The sequence below is a fragment of the Oryx dammah genome, unplaced genomic scaffold (assembly GCF_014754425.2).
Source record: "Oryx dammah isolate SB20612 unplaced genomic scaffold, SCBI_Odam_1.1 HiC_scaffold_17, whole genome shotgun sequence".
NCBI classification, from domain to species: Eukaryota; Metazoa; Chordata; class Mammalia; order Artiodactyla; family Bovidae; genus Oryx; species Oryx dammah.
In genome coordinates, this window is record NW_024070201.1 from 68,192,424 (window position 1) to 68,211,188 (window position 18,765).

Sequence of the window (18,765 nt, forward strand, 5' to 3'; positions counted from 1 at the left end):
TATCAGTTGCTTATCATGTACCAGGCACTCTTACATCCATTTAACTTCTTTAATCTTTGCACTAACTCTCCAAGTTTCAGCCTATTGTTATCTGCATTTTGCAAATGAAGTAACAAAGACACAGAAAGAACACTAATTTGCCCAGGGTTTCACAGCTTACAAGTTGAGTGGTAAAGACAAATTTAGGGAAGTGGGCTGTTTTATCTTAAAAAACCAACAAAGCGGTCCACCCCCAAAGTGTTCTATTTTCCATGCAATTAAGAGAACTACAGAAATAAAACAAATACTTGTCCAAGGAGCTTTCTTGAGAGGTGACAGGACAAGCATCAAAGACCATCATTCCTGTAACCAAATTTTCATCTGAAAATAACATACAGGTATAAAGCACTAACTGGGGTTAGTAGATTAGATGCAAACTATTATATATATAGGACGGATAAACAACAAGGTCTTGCTATATAGCACAGGGAACTAGATTCAATATTCGGGGATAAATCATAATGGAAAAGAATATCTAAAAAGCATATATTTGTATAACTGAGTCACTTTACTATACAGCAGAAACTAACACAACACTGTAAATCAACTATACTCCAATTTAAAAAATTAAAAAGGAATAAACAAGCAATCACTGACATCGTTTCTCGGCCTTTTGGCGAAGATCAAGTGTAGTATCTCTCCAAATATGGCTGTTTTAAAAACTAATGCTGCCTCTTCCCAAAGGATAAACAGAAAAACGTAAAGTGCATGCATACACAAAATGATTGCCAAATATATATAGAAGAAACAATTGTTTTTAAAATATTATGTAGTCTAAAATTTTAAAAAGAAAAAAAAGGAACAGTGAATGTTCTAGTAAAAAGGAAAAAAAAATTAAGTCAAGTGAGAATTTTCTCCCTCTTCATAAAGTTCCCCCAAAATGTGTAGGTTAGAGTTATATCTTATCAGAAAGGAGAACCATTTGGTGTGGCTGATATATTTTCCAGGGCTAAGGAGAAGGGATTCTTCAGTAGGGTAGCAAATATAGTCTTTACTGGAAGACAATAGAAATCACTTTCATCTTGCCTAACTGACAAGGTTATAAATCTAGGCAATAAAAATGAGTTCAAAATTTATGAGATATGGGAAGGGTATGACACAAATAGCCAAGTTCAATTCTAAAAGCATGTATCTTTAAAACAGAGAACATAACCACTTAACACTAGAAACAAAAGTTACGTGCACTGATGAAGCTGAAGAAAGGACACGCTTTGGCCACAATTTGAAATTTTCACCATACCCTCAATGAATCGAGCTACCTCATATCCCTACAAAACCTCTACAAAATACTACACAACTCCCTGAATATGGTGGGATCTTACTAATATTGATATATTAACTGTACCTAACTCAGTAGTAAAATAATCTGCCTGCTAAGCAAGCAACATGGGTTCGATTCCTGGGTCAGGGAGATCCCCTGGAGAAGGAGATGGAAACCCACCCTAGTATTCTTGTCTGGAGAATCTCATGGACAAAGGAGCCTGGTGGGCTACAGTCTATGGGGTCATAGGAGAGCTGGACACTACTTCAGTTCAGTTCAGTTGCTCAGTCGTGTCCGACTCTTTGCGACCTCATGAATCGCAGCACGCCAGGCCTCCCTGTCCATCACCAACTCCCAGAGTTCACTCAAACTCACGTCCATCGAGTCAGTGATGCCATCCAGTCATCTCATCCTCTGTTGTCCCCTTCTCCTCCTGCCCCCAATCCCTCCCAGCATCAGAGTCTTTTCCAATGAGTCAACTCATTGCACGAGGTGGCCAGAGTACTGGAGTTTCAGCTTTAGCATCATTCCTTCCAAAGAAATCCTGGGGCTGATCTCCTTCAGAATGGACTGGTTGGATCTCCTTGCAGTCCAAGGGACTCTCAATAGTCTTCTCCAACACCACAGTTCAAAAGCATCAATTCTTCGGCACTCAGCCTTCTTCACAGTCCAACTCTCACATCCATACATGACCACTGGAAAAACCATAGCCTTGCCTAGACGGACCTTAGCCGGCAAAGTAATGTCTCTGCTACACTACTTAGGATCAAACAACACCACCGACAATTACAAAGATAGCTACAAGATCGGTTTCTAAGGCAGAGAGGAACTGCAGTAGTGTTTAAGAGCACAATTTCTGTGCTAGATTGCTTGGATTTCACACTGCTCTGGCTATGGGATCAGTAATTTTAAACAAATGTGATTGAGTTGCCTGTAAAGATGAAAATAAACCTGGAAGGTCATTTTGAAGGTTAAAGAGGTTAATACATCATGACAGAAAATGCTCATTGTCTTCCCACATCCACTCTTCCCTGCTTCCTTTTACTACTTTCCAAACAGGGCTGTTCTGCAGCCCAACTTCAATGTCACCATTCACGTTATAACCTATAGGAATGGCAATCCCAGGAATCATGCAATAGGGCAGACTCTTTCCCTTGTTGCTCAGTCATGTCCAGCTATTTATGACCCCATGGACAGCAGCACACCAGGCTTCCCTGTCCTTCACTGTCTCCTGGAGTTTACTCAAATTCATGTTCACTGAGTCAGTGATACCATCTAACCATCTCATCCTCTGCCTCCCTCTTCTTTTGTCTTTAATCTTTCCCATATTGGCAGAATAGAAGGCTACCCAGTTAGAGTCTAGGGTCCTCTTTATCTTTTGCAAGAAAGGCTGTTTTGTGACTAAGTTCTGGATGACAAAATGTGAGTACAGGTGATATATGCTGCTTCAGGATCAGGTTTGTAAATGAAGCTACTTGTCCTACAGCCTGATATGGGGGCTTGGTTTTAGACATCCAGTACTACATAGAAGAGGATCAAACCCAACAGCATGAAGGAGGAACCTGGGTGCTGGCAGGATGTTGTGGACAAGCACATCACACCTACCTAGGCCATTCACCTCTTTGTTGTTAATGTGACAGATAAATGAAATCTAGATCTTGTTTGATCCATTGTACCAGGTCTCTGCACTCCAACAGCTGGGTCTATTGCTTATTAAACACTACGGCATAAAAACAAAACACAACTTGGAACTGTGCTTGGCATATAGTAAACTCTTATTAAATGTTAGCTACCATCTCAATAAGCGAAAGAGCCAATATTTGAAAATGGAAAACACTATGTACATCCAAAACCCATGTTCTTTTCTTTCCGGGAGAGAACACTGTCTCCAGTGCACAGACTGAAAAGGCAAAATTATTTGCTGTAAGCACATCAGTTGGCAACACTTTAAAATCACTTACAGTAGGAGAGGGTTTTTTCCCCACATTCCTAAGCTTTAATGCTATTCTCTGTTCAAAGTCACTTTTTAAAAAAGGTATTGGTTTTAAAGTTAGTTTGGCGAATAACTTGAAATTATCTGCTACTTGTGCTTTGGACTCACTCCCCTTAGTCATCCCATAATACATAGAGTAGTGAGACATAAAAGGGCCAGAAAAGAGCTTCCTGCATACTCTTCAAGTTGAATTTTCTGACCATTAGACATACAGGATTTGCTTTCTGTGGGCTATAAAAAACTCTTTCCCCTCTAACCTGATGAACACATCCAGGCTCTCCTTGAAGAGCCATGTCTGCAACCTGATTTGGATGAGAATTCCAATATTATCATTCTGCCTCTCCTCCCAAGCCCTCATCCTGGGTAGAACTGCCAAGAAGAAGGATCTCATCTTTAGGATCAACTGTGCTTATTATTTCAGAACCTGCTTTCATTCCCCAGTGCAAAAGATGGGGGCACTTTCCACATCTTCCAGTCTCCCAGTTGCCTGTTTACCCACCCGCTAGGAAATTCACCAATTTGAAACATACACAGACAAGGAATTCCCTTGGTCCATTGGCCAAGACTTCTCATTCCCAATGCAGGAAGCTAGGGTTCCGTCCCTGGTAACAGGACTAAATCCCACATACCAAAACTGAGTTTGCATTCTGCAACTAAGACCTAGGGCAGCCAAATAGCTAGATAAATATCTAAAATATTTTTTTTTAAAGAAAAGAAACATAGACCATCCATTTCTACATATATGGCATTTCCACATATATGACTAATGGGCTCCTTCAGATAAACAGAGAAATGCATCGCTGCAGGATCACTTTACAACACTGAATTAATTAGCTGAAGGTCAGGGTCTCGTGCCGTACATTTAAAAGGTCAGACCAAGTATTTTTGTGCTGGGAATAACTGAGAAATCTGCTGTTTTGAAGGCAACAGAGATTTAAATAAAGCTTTCTCTTCTTATCCTCATTCCCCTCCCATCTCTAGCACAATTAATGTTGCTTCCTTCCGTTTTCCCATAGCACTTTGTGCAAAATTGTATCAGCATCTCTTCCAGTGTGCTGTAAATATCTGCTTCCGTGTCTTGTTTCCCTGAGTAGACTCTGCAGGCCTGCCTTTCATTATCCTCTTGGCATGATGGCTCTCATTACTTTGCCCTTTTACTTTGCCTCATGTATGTCATGCTCGCGTGCTTTCCAGTGTCGTTTTACTATTGCAGCTGTTGAAGTCATTTAAATATGCTTTGAGAGTATACATAATGTTGGGAACCTTATTTTTCAAAGTGAACCTCACAGATTTAGACTTTTTAAAAGGGCTTCAATTTTATCCTTCTTTCTAAATCCTCCACAGTCTAAATACTCTGTTATCTCCTTTTGCAACCCCAAAGTGTCTTAAATTAAAAACCACACTTCAACTAAAGTCACAACCAATGAAGAAGATTGGATTGTTCTCTTTTCTGGAGGATAGACACAGCAGGTATTGAATATTTCAGCAAAACTCAACTCCTAATAGCACTAGTAGTGCCATTTGGCACTAATGCATTGTCAGGAATTAAAATCTGAGCAGCAGAGTTAGGAGCAAGACCAAAAAATATATCAATAAAAATTAGCTCAGGCAGACAAGTATGTGGTCTGCATTTGATGGAGGGATTATATGCATACATAAATAAACCGTTATAATCCTCCTGCTAAGAGTCTGAACAATTCATGGTGATTTGCGCTGCTGAAGGGGCAATGGCAAATCTAAACATAATTTGTTTGTTTGCAGGATGAGAAGGAAGAATTTGACAGGTTTTGAACACTTGAAGATAGTCCATTTCTACATTTGTAGAATAGCTAATATGGTATTTCAGTAAAACTGTGGAGCACATTTTCCAATGTGACTTTGTAAAATAAATTTTAAAAATATAAACTGCTATGGTCAAGTCCTATTCCAACAGTTCCTGAGGCACCATCTAAATACTTCATCAAGTTTATCATGTATTATAATGAATACAATATTGCTAAAGGTACAAAGAGAAGAAAAGGAAGTCACAGACACATAAAATCCTATGCTTAGGTATATATGCTTGGGGCTTCCCTAATAGTTCAATTGGTAAAGAATAGGCTTGCAATGCAGAAGACCCCAGTTTGATTCTTGGGTCAGGAAAATCCGCTGGAGAAGGGATAGGCTACCCACTCCAGTATTCTGGCCTAGAGAATTCCATGGACTGTATAGTCCATGGGGTCACAAAGAGTCGAACATGACTGAGTGACTTTCATTGCTTAGGTATTTTATGAAATCCTTATGACTCTCTAAGGCAAGTTTATTAACCTCATTCAAAGATGAAAAAAAAAATGAAGAATGGCTTTGAATCTTGCCCCAATGGAATATGATTGAGACAGAATTCAATGGAAAATTGCTTTGGCACTAACATCCATCTTCTCCCATTGCCTTACACTGGTTGATGTAAAATTCATTTAAAAATGTTGGATTTCAGGGCATGAATCACTTCCTCTCTATTCAACACACACATATGCATCACTGTTAATTTCCTGTCTGTCAAAGGCCAATTTAAATTTTGCCTTTATCCTAAGACATTCCCATTTTTGATCTCCAATGGCATGCACAGCTTCTATTACACAATTCCAATCTTGAGAGCATACTGTCATGGCAGGGGGTGGGGGGAGTTGAGTAACTAATTATTTCTCAAAACTTGTTATGTATCATCAGATAGACTATGATAATTCTCTTAACCTAAGAAATATGTCCAACTTCATATCTAAATTCAACAACATACATCATCTTGGCTCCTGATAAATATGTATCAAAACTTGTTTGGAATTATTATAACTCAATTATTATACAATATTAGTGAGTGGTACTTCATACATTAAAGTTATTTCAATGTAGTCAACTACAAACATGATCTCTAGGAAGCTATTGTGTTTAAATGAGGTGCCTATTGGGACCTTGTGAGGAACTTTTTATGTAAAACTAATAATTGTACCTTAAGGTATAATACGTGCAAGTATGAATTTTCATCTATTAAGTTTGCTTCCAATGGGAGTACAACTGCAAACTGAAAGGAAGGTAGGGGAATATAAAATGAACTTCAATAAAAAAAATAATAATAATGGTAGGTCTGTATATTAGAAAGTGTAAAAGACTCCCTGCTATCTCCTGGAACATATTTAACTTTCTGTAATCACTGCTTTCATAAACTCCCTTCTTCAAACCATCATTGCTTTCCCTGTTCCTCTTCTATCTGCAGATGAAATTACATACGGACAGCAAGTCAATTGAAAGAAGAGAAATTCAGTCTTTTAAGAGAGTGGTATGAAGCTTCCTAGTCAGCAAAGGATCCTGCCCCTTACTATATCACTGATTTTCCATACAATACAAGAAAGGGTAAGAATGCCTTTCTGGGGAAAGAGTCTTTTATTCTAGGTTCCATCCTATCAGATGGTGAGGTCCTTCAGACACAAACAGTGTTTTCTACTTGATGAGTGAATTGTTATAGTATCTATCTAGTCCATGTCTTTCTACAATGAGAAAATAATACCATTAACTACTGCAGCCAAAGTACTTGCAAATGAGATACAGGAGGATCATGGGTTCACATTGCATCACAGTCCTTCAACCCAAGAATACTTGAAAAAAAAAATCATGATGCTTCCTAAATTAAGTACAAAGCAAATCATTTTGTGATTCTGATATTATAGAAGAAACAGGTGCATCTGATTGTATATTTCTATGATTTTATGCCAGAGCTTTAAAATTCACCATGAAATTAAATTAAAATATTATATATTTTAAAAATGAAAACATAAATAAGCATTCTTTTGGAAAAATGCCATAAATTTTCAAGACTTATTTAGAATTTACATAACTTCCAATTGTGGCACTGGCAAAGAGATCAGTTGAAAATAAAAAAGGTTAAAAGTACACCGTTTCACACAGGACATTTTGAGACCCATCTGGGGAGTCAATTTAGAATCATGGTAATCAACACAGGCTGTATGCACTTCAGAATCACTAATGGAGCTTTGGGAAATTTACTCATCCCTGGAGAGTCTGAATCAGCAGGTGATGCTTCCATATTGATAACTTTAAATTTCTTCAGGAAATCCTGATGCACAGTAGGGATTGAAAACCACTGATTTAGAGATTCTAGGTGAAGTCATTTAAGTATCTTACTTTACCAAGCCCTGTTGATTTCAGCCCCTTTGAAACTTGGTTTGAATTCTAAACTTTTAAGCTTTCACCTTCTGAAGGATGAAGCTAATATTAGTACGTAAAGGCTCTGTGTTTTAGATAGAAACTTAGCTTTACAGGCTTCAAATAGGATTACTTTGAATTTATGTAAAATGTACAGCTGATGTTGCTATCTCAAGGACTTTTCAGTCTCATCTCATCCTAGCGATAACCTCATGCTACAGATATGATATTCCTCATAATGAGGGATAATCACAATGATGCCTAACAATCAGTCAACATAAAAGGTCTGTTTAACTTAAAAACTGTTCCACTGAAAGAATATGTTGAAAGTAAATGCCATAAAGAATAATAGTAGTTAACATTTACTGATTTCTTTCTCTGTGACAAACAGTTTACGAGGTGCCTACACTTTTCCCCTTAATGATAGCATATAGTGTATATTACCAGTATTCTTTTTTACAGGGACTGTTACTATGCCTATTTGCTATTATTTCTATGGCAAGGAAAGCAATATTTAGGAAACATAAGTTCTAAAGGAGATTATAGTGATAGCATCCAACCATGACAAAGTTCAAAGTCTATCTTACTTGCTCATAAATATCCCACCATACCACCCCTAACTATTACCACTGCTGTACAGCAATAACAAAATCAAATTAACAAACTTTCACTTTTTCTTTCTCCTTTATTTAACCTGAGATCTGTCTTCCTAAATACTACACAGTAAATAGTAAATTCATATGAACAGTGAATAGGTTGTTGATAAATAGCCTTGGTTTTGTGTATTCCAAGAGATGTAAATTTCTTATCCCTGCCCCGCTTCAAGAGGAAAAGATCCCTGCAGAGCAAGTTTAGGAACTCTAATGAGTCTTTGAGATGATCTTTATTTGTGGGGCAGATCCTAGTATTCTGGCTAAATGATACTCTTTTAGAACTTGGAATTCCTTCTTGGAATCTGTATCTCCTGAAAGAACTGCTGAATGGAAGGAGGTTATACCACCCAGTAAAGTGAAACTCACTCGGTCATGTCTGTCTCTTTGAGACCCCAGGGACTCTAGCCTGCAGGTTCCTCTGTCTATGGAATTCTCCAGGCCAGAATACTGGAGTGGGTAGCCATTCCCCTCTCCAAGGGATCTTCCCAACCCAGGGATTGAACTCAGGTCTCCTGCATATATATAAAACTATCCCCCATGTGCGGTTTCTAAGGTTAATGCAAGGATTCTCATAAAAGAGCAAGTCGTATATATTCTTCCTCCCATTCTGGTGGACAATCGAGCTGATGGTCTATGCTTGCTGGAGGTGATGATGAGAGAATCCATTCTTTTGACAGATAAATAAAACCATTTTTCTAGTACGATCACCATGGCTTGCCAATCCAATTAAGGAAAACGCTATGTATCCATTTGCTCACGCTGCCATCACAAAATACCACAGTGAGTTAAAATACCACAGAAATTTGTTTTCTCACAGTTCTTGAGGCTAGAAGTCCAAGGTCAAGTTACCTGCAGTTCTAAGTTCTGAGATCTCTAACTTGCTTCCTTCTCACTGTTTTCTCTCAGCTTTTTTCTCTGTGTACATGAAAGTCTGTGTCCACCTGTCCTTTTTATAAGGACAGCAGTTGTTTGGGATTAGAAGTTGCCCTAAAGACCTCACTTTAACTTAATTACCTCTTTAACAGCATTATCTCCAAATACAGTCACATTCAGGGGCACTGGAGGGTCAGAACTTTGAAATATGAATTTTGGAGGACAAGATTCAGCCCATAACACTCACTCTTTTTCTTTTTCTTTTTTTTTTTAAGCAGAGATAAATATTAAGATTTAAGATTCTTTTCAATTTTATATAAAAACCTCTACATTTTCAACCAATCTAAGAACCCAAATCCTTCTTCTGATGAGACAGAGGTGAAGAAAGGAGAAGAGGAGGAGTATTGACTTTCATTTTAACACAGTTGCTCCTTGCACAGTTGATTGGAAGCTGGAAATTCAATAAACAAAGATTTCCGCTCCCACTGGGTGTACAGCTGCAACTAACAAGATCATTGACTGTTTATAGGCAGAACGAAGTTGAGCGTTATCATGCGTATCTGGTGATTTTGATCACCGTAGTGTACACAAACAATCTGGATAAGCCAGCTCTAATGCTCTTTTTTATTTTTCCTTCTTCAGTAAGGTGGCTACTGGGAAAAAGGCTGAGCGTAATGACCCCGGAGCACCTACTGTAAGCCAGGTGCTGCCATGGAAATGTAAACTCTCAATTTGAATAACATGTCAAAATTCATAAGAGGTTTTCAGGCACTAAAGGGTTGGATGCATTCTATGCATCCAAAACTAATTTTCATCAACATTTTCACTCCCAATTCAACCCAGATGTATATCCTATCTAAAGAAAAACAACTAGCCTGCCATTCAAAAACCAGTCCCCAAGGGATCCCTTCCTTTCCAGTAGACTGGAAAACCAAGGCATTTTTAAAAATATATAAATTCTGTAGTTTCCTCTGCTTTGCCATCTGTTTCTACCTTTTCAGCAGCAGTAAATGTGGGAAAGACAATAGAACAGCTTCATTTTACAGATCAGGAAAGAGAACTTCAGAAGGGTTAAGTGACTTTCCAAAAATGGTAGAACACAAAGGCTGGTAATGAAAGTTAAATTTGTTTCCATTACTAACTTTAAAACTCTATGTAATTGAGAGGATTTCCAACTAGCATCTATTGGTAGTGGCTCAGTTCAGTTCAGTTGCTCAATCGTGTCTGACTCTTTGCGACCCCATGAATTGCAGCATGCCAGGCCTCCCTGTCCATCACCAACTCCCGGAGTTCACCCAAACTCATGTTCATCAAGTTGGTGATGCCATCCAGCCATCTCATCCTCTGTCCCCTTCTCCTCCTGCCCCCAATCCCTCCCAGCATCAGAGTCTTTTCAAATGAGTCAGTTCTTCACATGGGGTGGCCAAAGTATTGGAGTTTCAGCTTTAGCATCAGTCCTTCCAATGAACACCCAGGACTGACCTCCTACAGAATGGACTGGTTGGATCTCCTTGCAGTCCAAGGGACTCTCAAGAGTCTTCTCCAACACCACAGTTCAAAAGCATCAATTCTTTGGCGCTCAGCTTTCTTCACAGTCTAACTCTCACATCCATACATGACCACTGGAAAAATCATAGCCTTGACTAGATGGACTTTTGTTGGCAAAGTAATGTCTCTGCTTTTGAATATGCTATCTAGCTAGGTTGGTCATAACTTTCCTTCCAAGGAGTAAGCATCTTTTAATTTCATGGCTGCAATCACCATCTGCAGTGATTTTGGAGCCCCCCAAAATAAAGTCTGACACTGTTTCCACTGTTTCCCCATCTATTTGCCATGAAGTGATGGGACCAGATGCCATGATCTTAGTTTTCTGAATGTTGAGCTTTAAGCCAACTTTTCACTCTCCTCTTGCACTTTCATCAAGAGGCTTTTTAGTTCCTCTTCACTTTCTGCCATAAGGGTGGTGTCTTCTGCATATCTGAGGTTATTGGTATTTCTCTCGGCAATCTTGATTCCAGCTTGTGCTTCTTCCAGCCCAGCGTTTCTCATGATGTACTCTGCATATAAGTTAAATAAGCAGGGTGACAATATACAGCCTTGACGTACTCCTTTTCCTATTTGGAACCAGTCTGTTGTTCCATGTCCAGTTCTGCTAAGCAAGTTACAAAACAGACATTTGATCATCTGTTCTGCACTCAACTATGTAAGCTATGCCCAGGTCCTGGCTCTGGCTGAAATGGACTCAATGAATAGGAGTTGGGGCTATTCCTTGCCCCCTTAAACTACTAAAATAATATTTCTGTTCAACCCTAAACTTCTCATTGGGGTTTGAGGCATTCATTCTTCACTCTCATCAACTTTGCAAGTAGATTCCCTTTGGCTATGTGAGTGAGGGTACATGAGGGACTCTTTCAAGACTGGTACATATGGATAATCTGGTGGACATCAATGGTTTCATTCTCAACTACATCCCAGACTCAGAGCATCAGTGACAGCATTTTATTTTTATCACATCCTATTATTAGACAAACTAGAAACAAACCACAGAGTGCATGCTACTTGCTTTATCTCCTACCTCATTCAGTTATTGATATAATTCTAGTCAGACAAGCATTCAGTCCTATTCCAAACAGTTCTATCTGAAGTTCAGTGCTATAAAATATCATTAAAAATCTTAGCATGACACATTCATCCATGTCTGCACATTACAATGGGCAGTCTCCACACTGACTGTAGCCTGAACAGAGATATACTCAGGAGTTCCAGAAACCTGAAAGTTTTTCATTGAGTTGAAGCTGTTTGAAGAGATGGAACCCATAATTGAAATAATATTTTGAGATTTCCATGAGAAAAGAGTTATTTGGTGGCTTTCTTAGAGCTAACATTTTTTCTCCAACAGCCTCAGAAATGGAAAACCAAAAGCAAACAGAAAAAAAAAGAATCCAGACAAACAAAAAGCCACAACAAAACTCATTCACAAAGAGCAGGCTCCAGCAGATCCAATCCTGCATGCTCAGGAACAAGATAAAACGAGTATCTGGGAGTTTAATGAGTTTCAGCTTTTCTTGGTTCACTCATGTTTGATTCGGAAATTGAAGGCAGTGATAAATACATAAGGAAACTGCTATGAGTTCTAGACTGGTAGATGATCCAGGTAAATCTATCAGTAAGAATCACATCTGCAAAACAAGAACCACGATCCATGGAAGAGATTCTGTGAACCCCTTGATATAATTGAAAAATTGTGTGTATGTGCAGAGAAAGGGTAAATGTCCTATAGAGAAACAACAATGGTCCTCAGACTCGTTCAACTTAGTTATCCAAAAAAAAAAAAGTTGTTGTTAGAAATCATAATTTCAATTAAACATCTTCATTTAGTTCAAAGTCCCAACCAAAAAAACATGTTGGAGGAAAGCAAGTCTTATTATAAAAACATTAATTAAATTATCCAGACTCTATGAATACAGTGTAAACCTATGATTCATTTTCTTTTTTCTGACACTGCAAAAAACACCAAATGCATTACTGCTTCAAAAGCAAAGAATAATCCTGAATTTATCTTTTAAAAAGCATGCAAATTCAAATTCTTCACTCAAAATCAATAATCAATAAGGCAAGAGCACACCGTTCACTAGCTCTCCTACCTTTAGTCACAGATCCTACTTTGTGGAATGCATGCACTTCCCTAGAGTCCAGAATTATGTAATTGTATCAAAACTAGCCAAAGTACCCAATACTTGGTGAAACTCTTTTATTTTAATCAGTTATTATAGCTCAACTGTAAAAAGATGTTGGGAGCTAAAATTTAGCAGCAAGCAACTTCTCAAATGGAAATCAATGTGAACATTTGTATAATATTGTTATACAAGTTATTATACAAATATAATATATACAAAACACATTATATAAATTATTATACAAATAATTATTTTACTTTTAACTTTGTAGTCGGGCTATAATCTTTGTTCAAAACTGTTAAAACAAGAGTATCAGGTTTTCAAAGCAATGTGATTTTGAAATAATATTTTCTTGTATAATTTATTGAATGAGCCATAACTATACTACACTAAATTCCAACTATATGTAATCCCTTCTATAATGAAAATGATGTCATTTCTGTACAAATGCAAAATAACCTTCCATTAACCTTATCTCCCACATGCTATTCATAATTTTAATGACAGCATAATGTTATTAACATTACATCTTATAGGCAAAATACTGAAATTAAGACCATACTTCTAAATTATGATCCGCTAAAGAATATGTATGCATATCTGTGCATATATACAAACATATTTATATGCATGGGCATATGTACATATATGCCTATGTTTATATATTAATGCATATAAACACACACATATATAAATTTCAGATATTATCAAATGGAAATATTTTTGAATTTGAATCCAAAGATTAGGCAAAACTCATATGTTTTGTTTATACCATAGGATTTTGGAAGGGATTTAACAATTAACAGTTTAATTTGACCTAAGATAAGCTATTATCACCTTAGATTTCTTCACTCTGTCTCTGTGTTTTTCAGAACAAACTTACAAATATAAAATAGTTACACTATAAAAAGTAGAGCTTACTGATTATACTGGGAACTTTTCTTTTTCCTTAATAAACATTATTGGGTAACTTGGTTAAAACTAGTTGGTTCTTTGAATTATATTCACTCATCATATTTTTAAAACCATGTGTAGATATGTTTTAAGACCTAAAGTAGTGTCCTAAAACACAAAGGCGTAGAACAAATTTAATAGCACTATTAGATAGACTAATTCAAAATATCCTGCTATTGAATGTTACAAATGGAAATTTTCCTCAAATTTATATTGTATTATCAACAGAGGGATCAAATCTTGCTCTAAACAAATTCTAAGCTTCAAGTGTTCACTATTCCATTAATTTTCTTACAACATTGATTACCTACTATGTACCGAAGAGGTACATGAAGAAGTCTGGCTCTTACACAGGAAAAACTCAAAATTATGTGGGGAAGATAGATAATAAACATGTAATTACTAAAAGATGTGATAAGTACCACGGTAAAGGTGTGTACAACAGAGGTTGTGCTATAATAGAAAGTTAAGGTCAATTTATGTTAACAACCAGTGCACACAATATACTAAATGGAACAAATAAAATTAAAACTGTCTTAAGGCAAGAGAACACAGTTCAGGACTTTTAACAGGCACATGAGATAAAGAAGGTATAGGAAAGCAAAGAACGTTTACTTCGTACATTATTCTTCTAGTCCATTTGCTTTAGACAAGTAACTGAACTGTTTGGATGGGCTCCAAGAAAGCCTTCTTTTACAGTGGAAACTATTGTATTACAAACCACCGCATTCCATTCCACTTTACCGTATTTTTTTTTTTTTCATTTAGATCCTTATTTGTTGGGATGTGAAAGAAGTTGTGAATCCCTACACAAATCATAAAGGTAAATACAATTCTGTGACAAATGACCACCGTAACTGTTGTTCACTTGTGGTTATTATGGGCTAAAGCACAAAAGGATGAAACACGATTTGATTGTTGAAAACAGAAACAGAACCAGATTTTAAGTGACTCCTTTTTCTGAAAACCAGTTGACAGTTCTAATGCAGGGTATGGAACCCTAACAGCTTCTTACTTGAGTTCTTTTTGATGGCAACACGGTGAAGGTTTCAACCAGGTGAGCAGTCCTACTTTCTTCTTGGGGTTGGGGGTAGGTGGATAGTGGTCTGTGTGGGCATCTGACATGGAATAGACATGCCTGGAATCTCCGTAGGCATTAAAATGAAATTCTCCAGATATCAAAATGGCAAACCATTCCAGAATTCTTGCCTGGAGAATTCCAGGGACAGAGGAGCCTGGAGAGCTACAGTCCAGGAGGCCGCACAGAGTCAGACAAGTCTGAAGGACTGGGCACACACACGTACCCATAACGACAGTAGAACTGAAGGCACAGCAGGAAGCTCAGAGAGAGGAAGAACAAGCAAGGATTGTTTCTGTAGTCACAAAGAATGGAATTCCTGTCTGACGCTGCTTTGGTCTTTTGGCTGCTCCCCAGATGCATGAATGCTTCTGAGAAACAGCAAGATCGCTATCTAGTGTGGGAAGTCAAAGGAGATTTCAGGGGGAGGGACAGATTCCCGTCAAGCCTCTGGCCATATCCAGGGCTTCCCTTTTAATGAGTTAATATAAACATCAAACCAAGTGCTGAATCAATGAATTCACCTACTTAATTTTGTAGTTAATTAGTGGAAGCGAGTCTAAAATGAAGTGCTTACCCTGCAGAATTGCCACACACACAAAATAGGCAACTCTAATGCGAAGAAGGACTTGGCAAGAAAGAGACAGGAGAAGAATAAATTTGACAAGCATGATTTCAAAAAAAAAAAGAAAATGACAGAGAAGGGCAAGAAGATGTAAAGAAAGGAAATAAGCTGGCCAGAATATCTGAGAAAAAGGAACAAAGGAAAGGCATTTCTACTCTCTCTGGCAAATGCAGTCTTGTTACCTGCAAATAGATCTATGAAATGCCTTAGACTCTAGAAAGAGAGTGCTCAAAGGAATACTGCAGAGCATCTATATCCAGCTCCTCGTTTTATAGATACTGAAGGATACAAACAGGAAACTTGCTTAGAGTCCTGAGGCCAGGGAGTAGCAGCATCAGTCCTGGAAAAAGTTCTATTTGAAAACAGCATTCAGCAGTGGGAAATGACCATTACCAAGATGTTGTTGGGGAAGCTGCAGAGATACAGGCTCACTTTCCTGTTTTACTCAGAACCACCTGCTCCAGGTTTTTTCTAGAGCTCTAATATTTATATCTTATGGCACTGTTCTACACTATTGAACTATTGAAGTTAACTGAAGTTAATGACAGATACAAGAGTCATTTGTCACAGACCAATGAACCCACACAGACACAGTAACTTATCTTGCCAACTATAATGAAATTAGCAGAATATTTTTAAAATACCATTTATTACCATAATCATTCACCTTTGAGAAGGTCATTTGGAACCTAATAAAATGACAAGAAATTTAAAAGAATAAAAGTCAGTTTTTAAATCACATCAACTTAATTTTGTGAGAAACTTACTACATTTGGCTTTTCTTTCACATTTGTTCTTGCAAACTTCAGCATCACACCTGCCCATTTGGTGGATTCTCAGGAATCAATGTCATGTATAAGAATAATATGGAAATATGGCCAGGAGATGTGAAATGGTCAAACTTCTTTGTTATGCCCTTTGTAATTTTCATAGCACAGGAAGTTGGGGAAAAAATGGCATCATAAACGTGGACCTTGGTCAAGCCTGGGAAAGCCATCATCCCGTGAACACTACAGAAAAATGGAAGCTAGTAGACCTCCACAGAAGACACGCCTGTCTCTGCCCACAGAAGCACATTGCTTTGACTTGGTACCTTCACATCCCTACTAAGCAAACAGCCACAGGAAACCTGAAGCTCTGATCTACTGCTCTTCAAACAACCGCTCTCTAAAGGTACCCTGCAGAAAACTCAGCAAAAGAGAATTCCTCTTATGTCAAAGAAAGACACTGTCAGATGGGGTCCTCTAACAGAAAAGGTTGCCTGTCCCCAAGTAGAATCTATAAGGCTCTTTATTAAGAAAATTAATGAAAATCTAATTAAAAACAAAGCACTGCTCTCTAAAATCTTGTTAGGTCAGCAATTAGGAGCTTATAAAGGAAAAAAAAATTTTTTTTTTCCAAAGGCAAAGCATATATTGAGCATGTCTTATAGGTAAGGCTTGAGGTGAATACACAAAAGTGACAGCCAAAGGACTGACCTCAGAGAGCATTCAGTCTAGGTGAGAAAACAGATAGTAGGTACATAGAGTGATTACCCATACAGAGCAGGATATAGGGAATGAAAACAATACACCCTAGCCAGAGGGACCAGAGATCAAATTGCCAACATCCCCTGGATCATAGAAAAAGCAAGAGAGTTCCAGAAAAACGTCTACTTCTCCTTCATTGACTGTGCCAAAGCCTTTGACTGTGTGGATCACAACAAAGTGTGTAAAATTCTTAAACAGATGGGAATACTAGACCACTTTACCTGCCTCCTGAGAAATCTGTATGCAGGTTAAGAAGTAACAGTCAGAACCAGACATGGAACAATGGACTGTTTCCAAATTGTGAAAGGAGTACATCATGGCTGTATATTGTCACCCTGCTTAGTTAACTTATATGCAGAGTTCATCATGTGAAATGCCAGGCTGGATGAAACTCAAGCTGGAATCAAGATCACTGGGAGAAATACTAATAACCTCAGGTATGCAGATGACACCACCCTTCTGGCAGAAAGCAAAGAGAAACGAAGGAGCCTCTTGATGAAAATGAAAGAGGAGAGTGAAAATCCTGGCTTAAAACTCAACATTAAAAACACAAAGATCATGGCATCCACTCCCATAACTTCATGGCAAATAGATAGGGAAACAATGGAAACAGTGACATACTTTATTTCCTTGGGCTCCAAAATCACTGCAGATGGTGACTGCGGTCATGAAATTAAAAGATTCTTACTCCTTGGAAGAAAGCTATTACCAGCCTAGACAGCATATTACAAAAGAGAGACATTACTTTTCCAACAAAGGTCCATCTAGTAAAGACTATGTTTTTTTCAGTACTCATATATGGATTTAAGAGCTGGACAATAAAGAAAGCTTAGCTCCAAAGAACTGATGCTTTTGAACTGTGGTGCTGGAGAAGACTCTTGAGAATCCCTTGGATTTAAGGAGACCCAACCAGTCAATCCTAAAGGAAATCAGTCCTGAATTTTCATTGGAAGGACTGATGCTGAAGTTGAAGCTCGAATATTCTGGCCACCTGATGTGAAGAACTGACTCATTGGAAAAGACCCTGATGCTGGGAAAGATTGAAGGCAGGAAGAGAAGGGGAAGACAGAGGATGAAATGGTTGGATGGCATCAATGACTCAATGGACATGAGTTTGAGCAAGCTCCAGGAGTTGGTGATGGTTAGGGAAGCCTGGCACACTGCAGTCCATGGAGTGGCAGAGTCAGACATGACTGAGCAACTGAACTGAACTGACCTGAACACCATAGCCAAGATACAAACTGAAACTGAGAGGAGAAAGAGTTGAGAAATAGAGTCCCTCTGGCAGAAGGCCAGGTTTTGGGGTCCAGCACTTATATCATAAGTGAGGCTTTAGTAGTAGGAGAACCACACAGAAGCGGTGCCTTTGGAAGATAAACAACTGGTGATAAAGATAGACAGGACTGAGAAGGATAAATCAGGACATGAGTATAGTTATCTGGGCCTGATAAGTGCTAAAAGCCCTCATTAGGTTAGGAAAGGGGCATATTCTACACAGAGTGTAAAATAAGAACCTAGTCTGTCTTGCCAGCCCTAAGGGACAGGAGCAATGGTTCAGATATTATAAAACAGTGATTAGCCCAAGCCTCTTCCATTTGTTCTTTAAAAGGCCTTAGAGTGGGGGATAAGAAGCCACAATTGATATTAAAATCACTTTATATTCTTTGAACAGAAGATATTGGGTCAAATACATGGAGGCAATCAGGAGAATATTTCTCAGCTGTCAAACCATGCCCGGAATCCACAGTCTATTACCATGTACATAGTTCTTTCTCTTTTTATCTTGAGCCCTAGAGAAAAATAAATGACACATGTCTCTACAAGGCCCTTCAGAAGTCAGGGAGGAATTCAGGACACAGAGGCAAGGCTCTGGGGATCATGTGCGTATG

At 38.1% G+C, this 18,765-nt stretch overlaps 1 protein-coding gene across 1 annotated transcript in view; it reads right to left on the bottom strand.

Moving 5' to 3' along the window:
* The window catches only part of LRRC4C (leucine rich repeat containing 4C), a 188,842-nt gene that overhangs the window by 151,751 nt on the left and 18,326 nt on the right, over window positions 1-18,765 (bottom strand). The window lies entirely within an intron of this gene.